Below are 21,475 nucleotides of genomic sequence, written 5' to 3' on the forward strand. Positions count from 1 at the left end.
ATCATTTTCAAACTACAGAAAATCAAAGATAAAATCCTGAAAGAGGCCAGAGGGGATAAAAAATTAAAAATATAAAATATAAATAAATAAATAGATAAATGAATAACTCCACCTTACCTATAGAGAAACAAAGATAAGAGTTACGTCCAACTTCTTTTCAGTAACCATGTGAGCAAGGAGAGCTTGGAGTGAAATATTTAGTGTTGAGAGGGCACCTGGGTGGCTCACTCGGTTAAGCATCTGACTCTTGATTTTGGCTCAGGTCCTGATCTCAGGGTGGTGGGATCCAGCCCCAGGTGGCGCTCCACACTCATTGCAGAGTCGGCTTAAGATTCTCTCCCTCGGGGCGCCTGGGTGGCTCAGTTGGTTAAGCAACTGCCTTCGGCTCAGGTCATGATCCTGGAATCCCCGGATTGAGTCCCACATCGGGCTCCCTGCTCGGCGGGGAGTCTGCTTCTCCCTCTGACCCTCCTCCCTCTCATGCTCTCTGTCTCTCATTCTCTCTCTCTCAAATAAATAAATAAAATCTTTAAAAAAAAAAAAAAAAAAAGATTCTCTCCCTCACCCTCTGCTCCTCCCCCACTCACTCACTTGTGCTTTCTAAAAAAAAAAAAAAAAAAGTGTTGAGAGGAAAAAAATCACCAACTTAAAATTCTGTACCTTGGAAATTAACCTTCAAAAGTGAACAAGAAATAGATACTTCCTCAGAAAAACAAAAACTGGGGGAATTTTTTGCCAAGAGAATGGTCTTGCAAGAAATATTAAAAGAGGCAGACTGCCTCCAAGACATTTCCTGTCCGTAAGAGAATCACCATGATTCTTCAGAGGCTCTTCAGGTTCTCCTTTCTCATTTGGTCTGCAGTCTCAGTTCATTTGAGGAGGAACATTGGTGTTACAGCAGTGGCATTTAATAAGGAACTTGATCCTGTACAGAAACTCTTTGTTGACAAGATTAGAGAATACAGAACTAAGCGACAGGCATCTGGAGAACCCGTTGATCCTGGCCCAGAGTACCGCAAGATCTAGAGAGGGAACTTTTTAAGTTTAAGCAAATGTATGGTAAAGCAGACAAGAATATATTCCCGGCCTTCAAATTTGAAGATCCTAAATTTGAAGTCATCGAAAAACCCCAGTCCTGAAGAAATAATGTAAAATTTATTTATTTAGTAATTTGTCCTAGATTAGTTGTACAATGGGATCAGAATAAACATACATTTCTCAACTGTCAAAAAAAAGAAATATTAAAAGAACGTCTTTATTTTTAAATTAAATTTATTTTATTTTTTTAATTTAAATTAACTTAATTAACATATATTACTGGTTTCAGAAGTACAAGTCTGTGATTCATCAGTCTTATATAATACCCCGTGTTCATTATCATGTGATCTCCTTAATGCCCATCACCCAGTTACCCCAGCCACCAGCCCCCACCCTCCAGCAACCCTCAGTTTGTTTCCTATGATTAAGAGTCTCTTATGGTTTGTCTCCCTCTCTGGTTTTGTCTTTTTTCCTCTCTCCCCCTAAGATCCTCTGTTTTTTTTCTTAAATTCCACATCAGTGAGATATATGATAATTGTCTTTCTCTGATTGACTTATTTCGCTTTGCATAATACCCTCTAGTTCAGTCCACATCATTGAAAATGGCAAGATATTTTTTTGATGGCTGAGTAATATTCCATTGCATATATATATCACATCTTCTTTATCCATTCATCTGTCGATGGACATCTGGGCTCTTTCCATAGTTTGGCTATTGTGGACATTGCTGCTATAAACATTGGGGTGCATGTGCCCCTTCAGATCACTACGTTTGTTTCTCTGGGGTAAATACCCAGTAGTGTGGCTGCTGGGTTGTAAGGTAGCTCTATTTTCAACTTTTGAGGAACCTCCATACTGTTTTCCAGAGTGGCTGCACCAGCTTGCATTCCCACCAACAGTGTAGGAGGGTTCCCCTTTCTCCGCATCCTCGCCAACATCTGTCGTTTCCTGACTTGTTCATTTTAGCCATTCTGACAGGTGTGAGGTGGTATCTCATTGTGGTTTTGATTTATATTTCCCTGATGCCGAGCGATGTTGAGCATTTTTTCATGTTTCTGTTGGCCATTTGTATGTCTTCTTTGGAAAAATATCTGTTCATGTCTTCTGCCCATTTCTTGACTGGATTATTTGTTCTTTGGGTGTTGAGTTTGATAAGTTCTTTATAGATTTTGGATACTAGCCCTTTATCTGATATGTCATTTACAAATATGTTTTCCCATTCTTTCAGTTGTCTTTTGGTTTTGTCAACTATTTCCTTTGCTATGCAAAAGCTTTTTATCTTGATGAAGTCCCAGTAGTTCATTTTTGCCCTTGTTCCCCTTGACTTTGGAGATGTGTCTAGCAAGAAGTTGCTGTGGCCTAGGTCGAAGAGGTTGCTGCCTGTGTTCTCCTTTAGGATTTTGATGGATTCTTGTCTCACATTTAGGTCTTTCATCCATTTTGAGGCTATTTTTGTGTATGGTGTAAGGAAATGGTCCAGTTTCATTTTTCTGCATGTAGCTGTCCAATTTTCAACACCATTTGTTGAAGAGACTGTCTTTTTTCCACTGGATATTCTTTCCTGCTTTGTCGAAGATTAGTTGACCATAGAGTTGAGGGTCCATTTCTGGGTTCTCTATTTTGCTCCATTGATCTATGTGTCTGTTTTTGTGCCAGTACCATACTGTCTTGATGATGACAGCTTTGTAATAGAGCTTGAAGTCCGGAATTGTGATGCCACCAGCTTTGGTTTTCTTTTTCAGCATTCCTTTGGCTATTTGGGGAATTTTCTGGTTCCATACAAATTTTAGGATTATTTGTTCCAGCTCTGTGGAAAAAGTCGGTGGTATTTTAATAGGGATTGCATTGAATGTGTAGATTGCTCTAGGTAGCATAGACATTTTAACAATATTTGTTCTTCCAATCCATGAGCATGGAACGTTTTTTCCATTTCTTTGTGTCTGTCTCAATTTCTTTCATGAGTGTTCTATAGTTTTCCGAATACAGATCCTTTGCCTCTTTGGTTCAGTTTATTCCTAGATATCTTATGTTTTTGGGTGCAATTGTAAATGGGATTGAGTCCTTAATTTCTCTTTCTTCTGTCTCATGGTTAGTGTATAGAAATGCAACTGATTTCTGTGCATTGATTTATATCCTGCCACTTTGCTGAATTCCTGTATGAGTTCTAGGAATTTTGGGGTGGAGTCCTTGATTTTTCCACATAGAGTATCATGTCATCTGCAAAGACTGACTTCTTTAGAGAGAAGGAAAATAATATTGGTCAGAAACTTTGATCTACATAAAGTAAGGAAGAACATCAAAGAAGGAATAAATGAAGATGAAATAAAACCTTTTATTTATGTTTTATTTATTTATTTATTTATTTTTATTTATTTATTTTTATTTATTTATTTATTTTGAGAGAGAGAGAGAATGTGAGCAGGGAGGGAGAGAGTAAGAGGGAGAGAGAGAATCTTAAGCAGGCTCCATGCCCAGAGAGGGGGTTTAGTCTCATGACCCTGAGATCATAAGCTGAGATGAAAATAATAGCAGAAAATACAAAATACTAAGAAATAAATCTGCCAAATATGTGTAAGACCTATATACTGAAAATTATGAACATTGCTGGGAAAAATAATGAAGATCTAAATAAATAGAGAGGTACACTATGTTCATGTATTAGAAGACAACTATATTGTTAACATGTTAGTTCTCCCCTAAGTGATCCAGACTCAATTCAATGCCAACCAAAATCTTGTAGGCTTTTTTTTTTTAATTAAATTTGGCAAGCTTTTTCCAAAATTCACGTAGAAATGGAAGGATTCAGAGTAGACAAATTCATTTCCATATTTATAATCAGTTGATTTTTGACAGTGAGGCATAGTGAATTCATTGAAGAAACAATAACATTTTCAACACATAATACTGGAAAATTAAATATCCATAAGCAAATAAAATCCAATATCAATTGCAAAAAATATATCATAACCCATACTTTGAAACAAAAAGTAACTCAAAATGTATTATCGATCTAAATTTAAATTTAGACCTCTAAAATCTCTAAAATATATATGTAGAAAATAATCTTTGTGACTTTAAGGTAAGGAAATATTTCTTAGATCCCAAATAAATAAAAGATCCATTTAAAAAATGAAAAAAATTGACTTGATCAAAATTAAGAACTATGTTTCCTTTAAAGACAATGTTAAATGGTTGAAAACATCAGCTGCAAACTATATTTGCAAATTACATTTCTGATAAAAGGCTTATATCCACAATACATAAAGGCAACTTAAAACTTAAGTTTTAAATATCCTTTAAGAAGTAAAACAAAGGCTCAGTAAAAAAAGTTTTAAAAGTGAACAGATAATTCACTGAAGAAAATATGTAGATGACAAAGAAGCACATAAAAATATGTTCAATATCATTAGTTGTTATGGAAAAGTAAATTAAAATCTCAATGAGAAAACACTACAAGTCTATTAGAATGTAAAAAATGTCAAGTGTTGCCAAGAATGTGGAATAACTGAAACTCTTATGCACTGCTTGTCCAGATATAAAATTGTAAAACCAATTGTTGAACATGTTGGTAATTTCTCAAAAGTTAAAAATATATCTGTCATATGACTTAGTCATTCCACTTCTAAGCATAAAACCGAGAATGAAACTGTATATATGAATTGTATATGTCTATACGATTATTGCTTTGTTTATTTATTTTATGTATTTGTTTGTTTTTACTCCAACCTAGAAAAAGAAAACTAAAAAGATTGTCAAAAGAGGAACGGATAAACAAATTGTGGTATGACCATATAATGTAATTCTACTCATTAATAAAAAAACTAGAATGCTTAATAAGATTTAAATATTTTTTTCATGATGAGACACACAACACATCGATACTGTGGATACATGAAATACAGAGTTCTCTGTTATTTATACCTCAGCAAATGAGAAGACCGCCAGGAGGGCACAAACGTGGTTGTAGCCCCAACAGGCTAACAGCAGCCTAGAGCTGCAGGGGGCAGACTGTGTTTGGCAAGCAGGATGGGGTTAGTTTGGTTTCCAGGGCTATGTCCGGATTGGCTAATTTGAATACATTCTCCAGTTCCAAGATAGGGGCTATCTCCCATCTTATCTGGTACCTGGCCCCTCCAGTGATTAGAACAGGTGCATACTGACCCCTGAATGTGAGCACTTGATAAGGGAAGTGGTTGGAGTATGGATTTCTATGGTTCAGCGAAGGGAACTGACCAGCTTCTAGCAAGGACATTAAAATTGGGTCAAGACAGCGTTTAAAAAAATAAGTACATTACACTGATACATGTAATAACATGGATGAATCTCAAAATAGTTTGCTAAATAAAAGAAACCAGATTTTTAAAACTACATAATGTATGATTTATTATTTCACTTACATGAAATTTTAGAAAATGCAAACTAATAATGGGTTGCCTAGAACAGGGGAAAGAGGATGATAATGGGAAAGAGAGTTAAAATGTGGAGTGGTTAGGAACTTTGTGGATTGATGGATATGTTCATTCTTTTGTTATTTATTTTTGTCTTAATTTCTTGGGTGTACATATACATAGATATTTATCAAAATGTGTGATTTTCATATTGCAGTTTATTGTAGGTTCATTACACCACAATAAGCCTTTAAAATGAGTCAATATTAAAAAAAAACTTACTATTTTTATTATTTTGTACTACTTTATAAATGAATTAAAAAAATAAACTTAAAACATATTAACTCCCCAAATCTCACACAGTAAGAGATTTCAGGACATCAAATTCTTATTTTTCATCATTTGCAATTTTACTTTTATGAAACTTTTGGTAAAACTTTTTTCTTCTTTGAAAATCACTTAATATTTAATGTATAATATGGTATTAAAGACTGAATATTTATGTCTTCTCCCAAAAAAAAATCATATTTGAGACCCTCTGCCCCCACATGTTAGTATTAGGAGATGAAACCTTTGAGAATCAATTTGGATTAAATAAAATCTTCAGGGTGGAGTCCTCATGAAGAGAAATAGTGCCCTCAATAAGAGTCAAGAGAGAACTTGCTCCCTCTTTCTGCTCTCTGCCACATGAGGACAAATGGGAGAGAAAATGGCAGTCTGCAACCTACAAGAGTGCTCTCATCAGAACCCAACCACGGTGGCACCCTGATCTTGGATGTCCAGCCTCCAGAACCATCAGAAATACTTTTCTGTTGTTTAAAAGGTCTACGGTATTTTTGTTATAGCAGCCCAAGCTTAGACATGTAATATAAACTTTTCACCATGCTTCCAAATCACTCATTTATACTGCTCTTTTTTCCCCTTTTATGCGCCTTTTGAAATTTCTATTTTATAATTTGTTTTCTATTCATTTCCTTGAATATATTTTTATATTTCATAATTAAAGTTAAATTATATTTATAACAGCAGATTTCAGTATATTTAGTGATGAATGTACTTGAACAGTTTTTCACAATTGCAATTTTCCTCATAACTAGATCAAATAATTCCAAATATAGTCTTCTTTTAATAGGTACCCATTGTTAATTTTATCTTCTCTGCAGTACAATTATTAATGGGACACTGTGCTTCATTACATGGCCACATACCCTCAACCTTTTTCAGTGTCTTTCATTCATTTTCCCATTCTAGGGCCTGGAAATAATTCAGAAAGCATTCACAGTTTCCCTATTATTCTAAATTATGTCTCTTCAAAGATTTGACCAGTGTAATGCCTATTATGCATAATGTGTTTATAAGAAATGCATCTCATATGGAGCATCAGAGCTACTTTACATTTTAAATCTACTATATAGATGTTTAAGATAATATCTTTTCCCCAAATAATCAGTATTGTGAAATTGTCACATATTATCTAACTCTGTATATTAAAGAGATTATTTGTATTGAATTATTATTGGAAATCTCACATACGTCCTTAAATTAAGATATTAAAGCTGTATCAATTTTTTTCTATGAACAGTTTGGAGTAACAAATTAGGCAGATCTGTAACTTTTTAAATATCGAAACAATATTGTTATATTTTAAGCACTAATATTTAATGTGTTTCTAATTTATTTTAGAAAAAAATGAAATTTACATATTACCTTAAATAAGGAGATTCTTTAATAAGGCAATTAAAATGACCTTATCACTATCAGAAAAATACCATATATAATTTTAATTATGAAATATTAAAAACTATTAATATTTTGGGTTATGTTCTCTCAGGATTATTTCTACCTGTATGGAACCCTTCCCTACACGAAAGTCATAGAAATATAATGAAATGTCTTCTGTTTTGATATCTTTTATTAATATTTTATTTTTTTATTTTTAAGGTTTATTTTTTTTATTTTGGGGGGCACGAGCGGTGGGGGGTAGGGGCAGAGAGGGAGAGAGAGAGAGATTCCTCAAGCAGAGTCCCCGCTGAGCATGGAGCCCGAGGTATGGCTCAATCTCAGGTCCCCGAGATCATGATCTGAGCTGAAATCAAGAGCTGGCTACTCAACCAACTGAACCACCCAGGTGCCCCTTGATTATCTTTTAAACTTAGAAAGAGAATATGAGATGCTATCAACAGATGACAGAGTGAAATAATTAGACTTTTCTCGCCCAATAATTGTTGAAATGTGCAAAAAAAAAAGATAAGTTATGAAACAGCCAAAGAAACAGGAACAAAACTTCAAGCTGTAACATTTGAAAAAGTATATATATAGCAGCTAAAAAAAAATGATATTCTGGCATAGACCAGCAAGGCTCCTAACCCTGGACCTGAAAAGAAGATGAAGTATTGAGTGAGAAAGGAAGGTAAATAGAGCAATACTCAGAATTGTCAGAAATTCCTCCCTACTTCAAACAAAGTAGAATTGGGGTCAGGGAGGGGAAAAAATGGAAAATTATGCCTCTGTCTGTGATTTTTGTCCTGGGTTCTGATGGGGACTATTAATGGAAATACCTGCTGCAAAGAGCCATGTCAAACCGGCAAAGTGAACAAACACAAAGGTCGCCCCTGACAAAAGCATATGCACTAGGCTCCACACGTGCCCTGTTCCTATGTTTATTTAACAAAACTTTCCTCAGTGCATTCTAAGAAATAGCAACTATTCCAGACATTAGCACTAATGACAATAATGAGATAGCATGAGTCTATTTTTATGGAATTTAAATTCTACTGGGTGAGAGAGACAGGATGAGATTATAGAATGTAGATTATTTCATGTCATAATGAATGATTGAACTAAACCATGAATAATGGGATGAAGAGTATCTAGGATGAAAGGGTGGGCACCATTAGGGTGGCAAGGCCTCTCCGAGAGAATAATGTTTGAACTGTAGCCTAAATGAAGGATCCAGAGCAAAGATCAGGAGACAGAGTGATCCAAGCAGAGGGCAGAAGAAGAACATAGGCCCTGAGGGAAAACAGGTTCATCAAATTCCCCGACTAATATCAATCCCTAAATTGATAATGAGCTAGAGTAAGGCATACAGAGAATAAGTTTAAAGACAGAAAACAAGCCAAATCATGAATACCATGGAAAAGCTAGGGTTTTATTTGAAGTGGAATTGGAACTCCCAGGAATACCTAAAATTGGAGAGTGATACGATGTACCTTGCACCTTTAAAAGTTCATTTTGGAGAATGTGTGGGAAATGGGTTTCAGAATGGCATCACACAGGTCAGTTTGGACGCTATTCCAGAAATCCACATGAGTGAAGATAATGGTTGGTAACTTGGTAATACCGGCTAGGGAAGAGGTTGATGAACAGAGATATTTATTAATGTTTATGAATCAGGTTGTAGAAAGTGGAACATAATAGAATATGATCTCCAGATTATGCTTCCAAGGATATAAATTTCATTTCTGAGTATATGGAGAGGACCTGGATCACGATGGATTTCAGAAGACAGAACAGAGCTCAAATGCTACAGGAAAAGCTCTACAGGGTCCCAGGTGAGCTCTAGTCCTCCACTTTCCTAGAGGATGCTATAGAAGCCAGGGGTGCTTGATCCCTCCTATTTTAAAGCAGAGGAGACAATGAAGCCAAAGACCATCCAAGAATATGCTCTTCCCTGAGACCAGATTTTCAGCACATGACATGGGAAACAGAAGCTATGAAGGAGCATACCACACCAGACATGGGAGGCTGGTGGACAGAGTTTCCAGAGCTTGTTCTCCAAGCTAATCCAGTTAAAGGCTCCTTGCTGCAGGCCACTTGATTTTCTGAAGTTCCTTTTGATCCTGTTTATTTCTCAGCATCACCTTCCTACCTTTCATGAAATGTGTAAGCTCGTTAACATCCTTAAATAAATAAATTTACTTGTTACCAGTGTTTGTTGTTGTCATTGTTCACAGTGAAATAGCCAACTGACATACAAAAAGCATGGGTGGCTGGTGCCCTAAAGTTGAAAATCCAGTGATCAGGAAAAAAAAAGGAATAAAGAAATATATAAGGAAGAGTCAGAGGCTAAGATCACCGGAAAACCTGACACAATTCTGAAAAAAGATATATGGCCTACCAGATCCAAAATACTTTTATTAAACCATACCAATTAAAACACTGGGAATTTGCATACAACTAATGAGCAAATAGATGACTAAGTAAATAGAAGAGTCTAGGAATGCAGAAATATAACCAAACACACCTGGGAAATTGATAGCACTGCCTTCTGTATTAGTGGGAAAAAACAGACTGTTCTATAAATGGGATATAAAATTATTCATCCACATAAATAAGAAAAAGTTATAACATACATTACTCTATACACAGGTATGAATTTGAGGTATCTTTAAATTAAAATGAGAAAAGAATATAACTCTAGGTTTATTATATTTTATTGCATATAACTAAAATCTGTTCTACAGAATGACAAGGTAAAGAAATTAAATGACAAACCACAGAGACTGAGTACACATTTCCAACACAAATACCTTAAAAAATAATAAATTGTATTATATATAGACTTTACCCATATATAATTTTGAAAACAATCTAATTATATAAACAGAAGTGTCTAAGAGGACACAAGCACATGCAAAGATATTCAACCTGATAACCATTTAGGAAAATACAAATTAAAGCAACAGCGAGACACCATTTTATGGGTGTCAAGAGTGACAATATCAGTTGATGGTAATGTTGTAACTAAACTCTAAGTCTTACACACTGCTGGTAGGACTATAAATTATTAAAACCACATTGAAGGACAATTTCACAGTATCTAAAAAATTAAACTTACCCTATGACATGGAATACATAGAAATGTATATCCAAGGGGAATGTCTTCCTCAAAAGTGCATAAAATGCTTACAGCCACTCATTAAAAATATTTATGGTAGTGTTGTTTATAATAGTGAAAAACTGAGAACATAAATGTCCAATCATAAGGGTATAGATAAATAACAACAGCAGCAATAATAATAATAGCACTTATTCCATATTGAGCAATTGCTAAATATTTTACTAATTTCTAAATATTTTTACTTGTATTAAGCTAGTTCATCTTCATTAAAAACCTAAGAAGAAAGCTATTATTAATCCTATTTCAAAGGTAACAAAACTGATTCAGAGTTTAATTATGTAAATTGTTCACAAAAGATCACAAAACCAGTCAAAACAGAGCCAAGATCCAAATTACTCAATATGGTCTAGAAGCCACTATCTTAACCATCATTCTACTGTAATATAATATACACCAAGTTATGTGGTATGTGTGTGCATGTGTATCTCCATCCAATGGAGTAAGATTCAGTCATTTAAAAAAATGAATGCAAGTTCTATGAATCAACTTGAGTACATCTTAAAAACTTAATAACAAGCAGCAAATCAAGTTGCACGACAATCTGTATAACCACTCCTCACACAGCTGCTGTTTTGAGTAATCCCAGAGGGTGCCATTCACTTTGTGCTCCAGGGGCTGCGGTCTGCAGAGAACACAACATAAATGGTGCCTCCTACCCAGAAGTGCTGATTTCTTAGTCTCTCCAGCACTAATGCCAAGATCCATATGTGGATTATTTTGGTGACTTTTAATAGTTTCTCATTTCTGCCCTTGTAGTCTTTTCCAACACAACACCAGAGAGATCCTCTTAAAAATTAAGCCAGATAATCTAATTCGTCTGTACAGTACCTTCTTATATCTTTTCCTCTCACTCAGGGTCAAGTCAAAGTCTTTACAATGACTGTCAACATGCTAGAGAATATGGTTTTGCCTCACCTCGTTGATCTGTATGTCCACCACTCTCCCGCTGTCCATCCCAAAACTGACACACTGGCCTCATTAACTTTTCAACCAGAAGATCATACTCCTTAGAGTTATTCTACTTCTTGAGTACATCTTCTACCCCAGGTATCTACAAGGACCATTCCTTCAGCTCATTCAACTATTGCTGTGAATGTCTCATTTTCACTACAATCCTTCCTGCTAACACTACTTAACTCATAGCCTACTCCCTTGCAGGTTGGTTTTCTCCAGTGTATTTCTCACCATATAATATGCTATCTATTTTAATCATTTGTGGATCTGCTATTAACCCACTTCAATGTAAACAGCATGAAAGCAGAGATTTTTGTCTCTGTTGTTCACTAATATTTCCTAGTATCCAGAGGAGGTTGCTATACATTACTAATTCATACTGAATGAATGAATATCAAGTGTTTATGTAAATTTAATAGCAAATATAAAATAATCTTTTATTATTTCTTTGGATTTATATGTTAATGGAATACATATAAAAACTTGTGCTACAAGTGTATTTATCAAATCCATCCTTATGTATTATTATTTAATTTTAAAAAATATTTATTTTTTTTCCTGAGGGGTGAGTAAGAGAAAGAGTCTGGGATGGGGGAGCAAATCCTGTCAGTGATCCTAATAAGGAGTTGGTCCTAATACATTTATAGAATTATTCCTTGAAAGCTTGGAATAAACAGTGGGCTATGGTAATTGACGTAAAAATACCATAATTGCATTGGAAGAGTATAAAAGAAGGCTTCCAGGAAACTCAGAGAAGTTTAATTAAATTAAAGTGGATTTATTAGGTAAGACTAGAGAAACTATCAGATGACCATGTTCCCTTCATTAAGGTAACCAGGAGTATAGTAATACAATCTGAGTAAGATTGCTGCCAAGTCATAAGGTCAAGCAGATGCAAAAGCAGTCCATCATATAATGGACCTGGCACATTCAGAATCAAGTCCAAGCAGATTTGAGGGTACATAAATAGGTGATCAAGACTCCCACTGACCTCAGTAACTGTCTCCTCAGTAACTCACACAAATAGCCTCATGAGTAGTTTCCTTTGATGAAGAAGAAAAAAATCCAGGTATGATGTATGGAAAACTAAATATGTTACTGTGAACAAAATATAGACACCCCTTGTTGGGGTTACCTGAAAGACAGAATGAGGGAAAATTCATTCCAATGGACTTGGACATACCTGGCCATAAACTTGGTGGATGAATCTCTTAGACTGAAGGTTCAGGAGTCTGAAAGAATAAAATAGGACAATCAAGAAGAGAAAACTCTGTGACAGAAGGATGTGGTATACCCAGGTAAGTACAATGCTCACTAGAGAGCATATGCTTCAGAGGAAGTATTCTATAAACAGGAAGACAGACTGCCTCTCCAGTGGATATCCCCTAGACTCTGACCTCAGCCATCCCAAGCATGTTCACAATGGCAGATGAATATCATAGTCATTGTATCAGGGATAGAAGCCATAACATGGACCTAACAGCATGAGCTTCCTTTATTTAAGGTGATCTACTATCTGCAGCTGCTAAATATGCAACCTGTCAGCAGTAGAGACCAACGCTGAGTCCCTACTTTAGTACCATCTCTCAAGAAGACCAATCAGTCTCCTGCTGGCAAGTTGACACATAGGAACCCTTCCATCCTGAAGGGGATAGTAATTTATAGATTTATTCACTTTCTGTTAATGATTTAACCTACCCACATACCCTATACCAGCATCACCAACTGAGGGTACACAAACATCTAATTTAACAACATAAGATCTCACATGACCTCACCTCAGACCAAAAAGATCTCACATAACCTCACCTTAGACCAAAAGACTCATTTTAAACGTGAATATGAGCACTTGATCACAAAATCCTCTCGATGTACCTTAGACTGCAATCACTTGGAAACTTCTGGTCTGACAGCACCTTGAAATGGCCTCTACAAGGTTCAGATAATACCACATTGGGTGTGACATCCTAGGATTAGGGAATCATCATTTAGGATTGGTATAAGTTAAACTAGTAGTCATTGCATAGTAAACTGACCCCCCCCCCATATCATAAAAAACTGGATCCATGAAACGGATATAGAATTGGCAGTGACCCTCTGTCTCCATCACTCTCTGTTTACTCTGGTTTTGTGCTTTGCTGCTTTTAAAACTTTAGATTTGACAGAATTACAGGAGCAAGATTCAAGAGGTAGAATGTTTTCATCTGTGGACATAGGTTGCACCGAACCTAAGCAATGATATCACATGGTCATTTTGGATTCCTCATGCCAGTGCACTCATGGGCAAAAAAATTAATCACTGTATCTGTGGGGGTAATTGACTCTGAATATCATGAAAAGGTAGGGCTGATAATAAATAACAGGGACAGGTACAGGCAGGTCTGAGACTATGGGAATCCACTAGCATGCCTGTTTGTGTTCCCATACTGAGTAAAATGTAAAATTATAGCAACAATAGCCTGAATAAGGGTCCAGATAACACTACCAGGCAAACAATCTGTAACAGGAGATGTATTGCCTCTTTTTTTGAAAACCATTTATTTTTATTTCTTAAATATTGTTTGTAGATAAAATAAATTAGTTCTATATGTGCAATATATAGGGAAAATAACTTTTCTTTAAAGAGTGTGTGATTAGTATTTGTCTTATATGCCAAACTTTCTCATATACTTAGAGCTCTTCCATCCCCTTGAGCTCCACTGCCTGCTCCTTGATGCTGCCATTGCTTAAGTACTGGACCTTACTGGTCCACTTTCCAGTTCTGTGGATTCCGAGTAACAACGGAGAGCTTGAGAGGTACACTGTCAATAGGTGCTATGATTTTCCAAAACCTGTAACATATATTCATCCAGTGTGAGGAAGCCCCTCTAAGACTGGCCCACTCCCCATACCAGAATGTTTCATGCTTTATTAGAGAGGAACCAGCATTATGAGAAGAGCGTCTGTCTTTGGTATCATAAGTGATTATTATATTAATAAAAATATGTGTACTATATTAGCACTGTATGGATGTCTTTCCCTTACTCTCATCACCTTGTAATAATTTTGAAAGATATCTGGCAGCCATTGCAAAAAGAAAAGAGATTTGGAATTCTTATAAAGTTTTTCATATTACGAAAATGTCTCCAATTTCCTTGTTATAGGGCATAGGAGCCTTCAATGAGATACTTAGCATTTTTTTTTTTTTTAAAGATTTTGTTTATTTATTTGACAGAGAGAGATACACAGCGAGAGAGAGAACACAAGCAGGGGGAGTGGGAGAGGGAGAAGCAGGCTTCCTGCCGAGCAGGGAGCCCGATGCGGGGCTCGATCCCAGGACTCCGGGATCATGACCTGAGCCGAAGGCAGACGCTTAATGACTGAGCCACCCAGGCGCCACCAAGATACTTAGCATTTTTAATAGTTTTTTTTTTAGTATTTTTTTTATTATGTTATGTTAATCACCATACATCACATCATTAGATTTTGATGTAGTGTTCATGATTCATTGTTTGTGTATAACACCCAGTGCTCCATGCAGAACGTGCCCTCCTTAATACCCATCAACAGGCTAACCCATCCTCCCACCCCCTCCCCTCTAGAACCCTCAGTTTGTTTTTCAGAGTCCATAGTCTCTCATGGTTTGTCTCCCCCTCCAATTCCCCCCTTCATTCTTCCCCTCCTGCTATCCTCTTTTTCTTTTTTTTTTAACATATAATGTATTATTTGTTTCAGAGGTACAGGTCTGTGATTCAACAGTCTTACACAATTCACAGCACTCACCATAGCACATACCCCCCCCAATGTCTATCACCCAGCCACCCCATCCCTCCCAACCCCCACCACTCCAGCAACCCTCAGTTTGTTTCCTGAGATTAAGAATTCCTCATATCAGTGAGGTCATATGATACATGTCTTTCTCTGATTGACTTATTTCGCTCAGCATAACACCCTCCAGTTCTATCCACGTCATTGCAAATGGCAAGATCTCATTCCTTTTGATGGCTGCATAATATTCCATTGTATATATATACCACATCTTCTTTATCCATTCATCTGTCGATGGATGTCTTGGCTCTTTCCATAGTTTGGCTATTGTGGACATTGCCGCTATAAACATCAGGGTGCACGTACCCCTTCGGATCCCTACATTTGTATCTTTGGGGTAAATACCCAGTAATGCAATTGCTGGATTGTATGGTAGCTCTATTTTCAACTTTTTGAGGTTTTATTGAAATATAACTTATATTTGGTAAAACACACTCATTGGGGTGTATAATTCAATGATATTTAGGTATATTTACAAAATACATCACAATAATCTAATTTTAAATGATTTCCATCACCCCAAAAAGCAACTCCATACCCATTTGTGATCACTTTCACTGCCACTCCCAGGCCTACTAGGCAGCCATAAGTCTACTGTTTATCTACTATAGACTTTCCTTTTCTAAACATTTCATGTAAATGAAATCATACAAAATGTACAATGCGTGGTCTTTTGTGTCTGACTTCTTTCATTTGGCATCATGTTTTGAGATCCACACTTGACACTTGCTATGAAACAAGCAAGAAAAATAGACTACACTAAAATATAGAGTCTCATTAAAAGGCTTCATGCAGAAAATGTGGTATAATGAAAAAGGAAAAAAAATCAAATTTTTCTCCTTAAGGATGGTATTTCTAAAATTTAATAGTGACACTGATATGAAGCGCATGCTATTGTGAGGTACCAACTCAACAGTCTGTCTCACCAAGAATTATTTCATTTTATTTTACAGAATCTTTCTGAGACCTACAATCCCACTAATCACACATGTTAAAAAATTTGTTTTTATTTTAAATTTTTTTTAATTAAACCTGGAAAATACTTCAGAATCAAAGACCTTGAGAACTAACTGTACCCTAGAATATCTAAGTAACATAATTTACAACTGACGCAAAGGAAAATTATCTTTATCTACATGGAGTTTATGATACTGATGTCTGAAAGAGTGCTAAAAACTGTCAAAAATTTTCAAAATGCAGTACTTTCCAAATTCCTTTTTGGTATCTTTGCAGAAGAGTATAATTTTGTGTAATTTCTCCTAACAGTTATCAGAATGAGACTATTAAGTATAAAATGTAAAATGCATGAGAGAGAAGGTAAGATTATGAAAAACATAAGGCATTTGTGCTGAAATCATTTACTCCTTTAAGATTTTCCCCAAGTTAACTAATAGAATTAACTTCAAAAAGTACCTTATTCTCTACCTTAGTTTCCCTAATATATATAAATTATATATTCGATAATTATTTTATATATATATATAGATATATATAGATATATCTATAGATATATATAGATATATATAGATAGATAGATATAGATATATATATATAGATATATATATAGATAGATATAGATATATATATAGATAGATATAGATATATAGATATATATTATAATAATATAGAAATGCCTTAAGGCCTGGCAGGATATTCATGTTCTGTTCCTTGGCCATGATCTGGGTGGTGGTAGCAATTCAGAGAGAATTGCTGTGTATAAGCCCAGGAAGGAGAGGAAGAGCTGAAGGGAGGACTCAGTCTTGGCAGATTCTTGCACCCAAGCATGTCTAAGTAAGAGCCAAGCCACTGCTCTTGTGGGACCATGTGAATGAACTTGGGCACGGAACACATCAGATGCATGATTATGATAAACTATAGGTCTGTGACTTGAACTCTTTTTTCTTAGCCTCAGCCTTAAGATAGAAAAGTATAAGGCATACAGAACAAAAGTCAGGAACAAGTAACAAAGTTAGCAAAAAAGCATAATTAAATAAACATACAATAACAAATTCAAAGAGCATATATGAATTTTACTCCATGGACTTTTGTGTGCAAAAGTGTCAAATTGGCACATTTTCTTGTACCAAATAAAATTATAATAGGCATTGCCTTAAATGAATATGTGAAATTGAGTCATTGAGTTGCTTCTTATTATGCTTCAAGCAAAAATGTACACAAAGCATAAAGTTAGAAAACTATAGCTGCCAGTTTTCAACCCAAGATTCCTGAAGATAAAGATTGGCTCTGTAAACCATTCATTTATCATGGGCAAATACCATGATAAGAATTCAGCAGCTGTTAGGTAATAAATGCAGTAGTCTATTGTTGGTTTAAAAAAAAAAATCAAATTTTTATCTCACCTCGAGAAATGTGGAAATTAGCCTTATAAACTGTCAAATGTATCTAAGCAGTGACTATGCCACTCTGAGCAGAAAGTTACCACATCTGTGTTAGTAATCACTAATGCAAAATGTGCTAGTTTTAACTGTTATAGTCTTTCTAATGAAGTCTGAAGAACATGAACCAAAAATTTAAAACTTTTTCTTCTGATAACAGAAGTGACAAGAGCAAACATGTGGCATTAGCTAGCATGTTGAAAAAATATTTGAACTGCATATAAATCTTTGCCATATCCTTTGTCTCTCTGAAGGAAAAGGAGCAAGCAGATTAGAGCCATTTAGATAACTAAATGTAAAATTTAATGTAAAATTTTGACTATTTTAGGCATTCTTCTTCCAACAAATATTTTATATGAGTGCCTGATATGTGGCTCAGTAGTCTGGCAATGTGAATATAAAATGCCATATGTTCGAGTAATTTATATTCTAGTGTGGGAGATAGGCAAAAATTCATAAAATATTAGTACATAAAGCCCTAAAATAAGAAATTAAATGAATGACTAAAAGCAAGAATGTCATACTATTAAAAGAAGTATGGATTAGGGATGGTTTCCGAAACAGGAAAATGTGGTCAGTTTTCAATAACTAAAGGCATTCATTACTTTTTATTAAATTACGTGTTTCCCAATTTTGTGTTAAAATGTCCTTTGTTTCATGAAACAAGGTAACTATCAATAATAATATTTTAATAGGCTTACACGAAAAACTAAAATGTTAGGAACCTTCTTTCATCCCCCCCCTCCTTTTTTTTTTTTTTTTGGATATATAAAATTCAGGGCAATATTGATTTGGCATAGAGCATGTACACCAGCTAAAACTAAAACTCATCCTGTCCCAGGAGACTTGGCAGTATTTAAGTACCTGGGAGAAAGGATTTTTGTGTTTGACTTGAAGTGTAAATCATTAAACACTTTACCCTTTCAGGGCTAAAGAAACGCTGTAGCAGAAAATGTTTGCCCAGACTCTCAGAGTTCTGCAAAACACAGAAGGAAGGCTGGACTCAATCTGAAGGCATCAATAAAACAGTCTCCACTATCAAGTATCATCATCAGCATTTCACTTCCGATTAATGAGACATTGGGAAAATGGTAATGGCACGTAACATCATCCTTAAAATTCACCTCCATGGAAGAATCTGGCCTAGAACTACAGACCAGTCCTGGCTCTGCTGACTGAGATGGTAAGGGACAACCAAGTCTAATTCATGAGCATTTGCAATTATGCCTGCATTTTCCAAAGTTTTGGGAAATTTTGTAAGCTTTCAAGCTAACATACAAGTGGAGATAGAGGAGAACACATGGAGATGGGCCTTCCTTTAACAGGACCTTCTGAGGTGGAGACTGACAGTGGTGGAGGAATTGGGATACCACTAAGTCCCATTACAGCTACATCACAGACTTTCTCACCCTACTAAACAACATTTTACACATTTTTCTTTTTATGTAAGTGTTTGCACCTTGTCTTGCACTCCACTGAGAAAATAGAAATAGCCTTAAGAAAATACATTCATCTGATAATTAGAGAATTTGTGGATCTACCCTGATTTCAACCACTGCTTTCTGCCTTAACTTCTGTTACAGAAAGTAGTTGCTAAACATATACCTCCCTCTCCTGACTTACCCATGACTTCCATAGGGCATCATTTCTCCTTTCCATTATCATCAGTGTTTTACGTTCTTAAGTCAATCATTTCCCTTAGAAATACATTCTTGGGGGGCCGGGGTGGCTCAGTTGGTTAAGACTCTTGGTTTTGGCGCAGTGATCTCAGGGTTGTAAGACAGAGCCCCTCGTCAGGTGCGGCATGCAGTGCAGAGTCTGCTTGAAGATCCTCTCTCTCCCTCTCCTTCAGCCCCTTACCCCACTTATGTGCACGTGCATGTGCGCACGCTCTCTCTCTCTCTCTCTCAAATAAATAAAATCTTTAAAAAAAATAGAATTACTGGAAACACAAACATTCTTTATTTTCTCTACCATTACAAAAACAAAAACACAAATCAACTATAACCACATCTGCTTCCTGTTTTTCTGATCCCTTTCACAAAATAAGCTATCTGAAGGGCGCCCTACATTTGTATTTTTCCCTATCTCACTCTGATTTCCCTAGTCCCAACTAAATCTATAATAAGGTTTTGGTGTTGTCCATTTCAATGAAACTTCAAGTCACCATTAACTTGAGTGAACACACTTCCCAGTTTTCATTGGGTAACTTTGCTTTACACCTGCTGCTATAGATAATAGTGGCTAATAGTTGATAATATGCCTTTTTACTCTCAAAGCTTAATTGGAAAATAAGTTATATATGTCACTCTACCTATGTTGTCATATAGAGTTCATTTTGACTATAAATCATAGCAGCCAGAAAAGGTGATCTCGGGTTCTTTCAAATTTTTCTTTTCTTTGTTCCAATTGACATCTCATTATCCTGGTGGATCAGGTGCAGTAGTCCGTACCAAGTTTTCCTTTTGCGCTTCTATATTTCCCACACTCATTCAATGAGGGACATGTAATAGGTTCTAGCTGATAAAATGTGTGGGAAATAATGTGAGTCACTTGCATATTTCCAACAGTGAAAATCCAGGTATGACTCTCTAGCCCTTTTCTTAATAAAAAAAACTGGATGTTTCAAGTTGTACTTCTATAAGATGTTTTAGCATCCATCAGTGAGGTCCCAGTGTGACTTTATGGAGCAGGGAGGACAGAAAGTATGAGTGAGAAATAAGCTTTTGTAATATTGAACACTGATTTAGAGTTGTTTGTTATAGAAATGTGCCCTGGCCTATTCTGAAGAATACACCTACCTTAATGTTTTCTCATTCTCAATTTTTATCCTGGTTCTACCTCGGTTACTTGACATTAAATATATCACACTATCACATCAGAAGTTTCTATTTTCTTCCTAACGTTTATCATTACTTATTTGTTTCTGTGATTGTTTAACCTCCAATTAGATTGCAAGCTTCATCGGAGTTTGAAATGTATTTGCCTTATTTACCAATGGGTCACCAGCTTCAGAACACTGCCTGTCACCGAGTAGTTATTTTCTATTTTTGACTGAGCGAAAGAATATATTCTGGGTGAAGAAATCTGAGATACGTAATTCAACAAAATCTTTAAAATATTTCTATTTGTGTAGCTGTTTTTCAATTTAAAAAAAACCTTTTTTTTTTTTTTTTTTTTGGCTAGAAGATGTCCAGCCCTTGCAAATTGCATTAATGTATCAATAATTTTCAGTTCAGGAAAGATTCCTCCCAAGGTGGCCCAATGTGGAGAAAACAAGTTCCACTTGTTTTTACTACTAGTTAACCATATTCAAGGGCCTGAATGCTTATATGCCCCTATAATTCATATGTTGTAAGCTTAACTCCCAAAGATGATGGTATTAGAAGATGGGGCCTTTGAGAGGGGCTTAAAATCATGGGGGTGCAGCCCTCATGAAGAATTCCTGCTTTTATAAAAGAAGCTCCAAAGAGATCCCTAGCCCCTTGGACCATGTGAGAACATAACAGGAGAGGGGCTGGCTATGAACCAGGAAGTGAGATCTCACAAGAACATGACCATGCTGGAACCGTGACCTTAGACATCCCTCTAAAACTGTGAGAAATACATTTCTGTTGTTTATAAGCCACCCAGTCTATGGTTCTTTATTAGAGCACTCCAAATGGACTAAACACCATAGTTACATAAAAGCGCCTTGAACATATATTTTCCAAGTTGATAAATATCTGGAAACATCTTCATCCTTTATCAATATTCCTGACAAGCTGACTAAATGTAATATGGCGAGGTCACAAGTCTTTTCTTTCAAATCATTGTAGACTGCTTCATTTGCATCTGCCATTTGCATGAGTACAGAAAAGAGTAAAGCCAATCTGATTTTTATTCTTTAAAGTAGCTTTGTATTTTTAACATTCTTATTTAAAAAAACATGTTTTGTATAAGTTTTGAAAATTCAAAATATTTTTGTCTAAATATGGATCCTTTTTGTT

At 35.6% G+C, this 21,475-nt stretch overlaps 1 pseudogene; it reads left to right on the plus strand.

Annotated features, from left to right (window-relative positions):
• The first annotated feature begins 813 nt into the window (after positions 1–813).
• Positions 814–1,139, plus strand: LOC116631311 (annotated as a pseudogene).
• The last annotated feature ends 20,336 nt before the right edge of the window (positions 1,140–21,475 follow it).

This window comes from Phoca vitulina, unplaced genomic scaffold, assembly GCF_004348235.1.
Source record: "Phoca vitulina isolate PV1807 unplaced genomic scaffold, GSC_HSeal_1.0 scaffold5, whole genome shotgun sequence".
In the NCBI taxonomy this organism is placed as follows: Eukaryota; Metazoa; Chordata; class Mammalia; order Carnivora; family Phocidae; genus Phoca; species Phoca vitulina.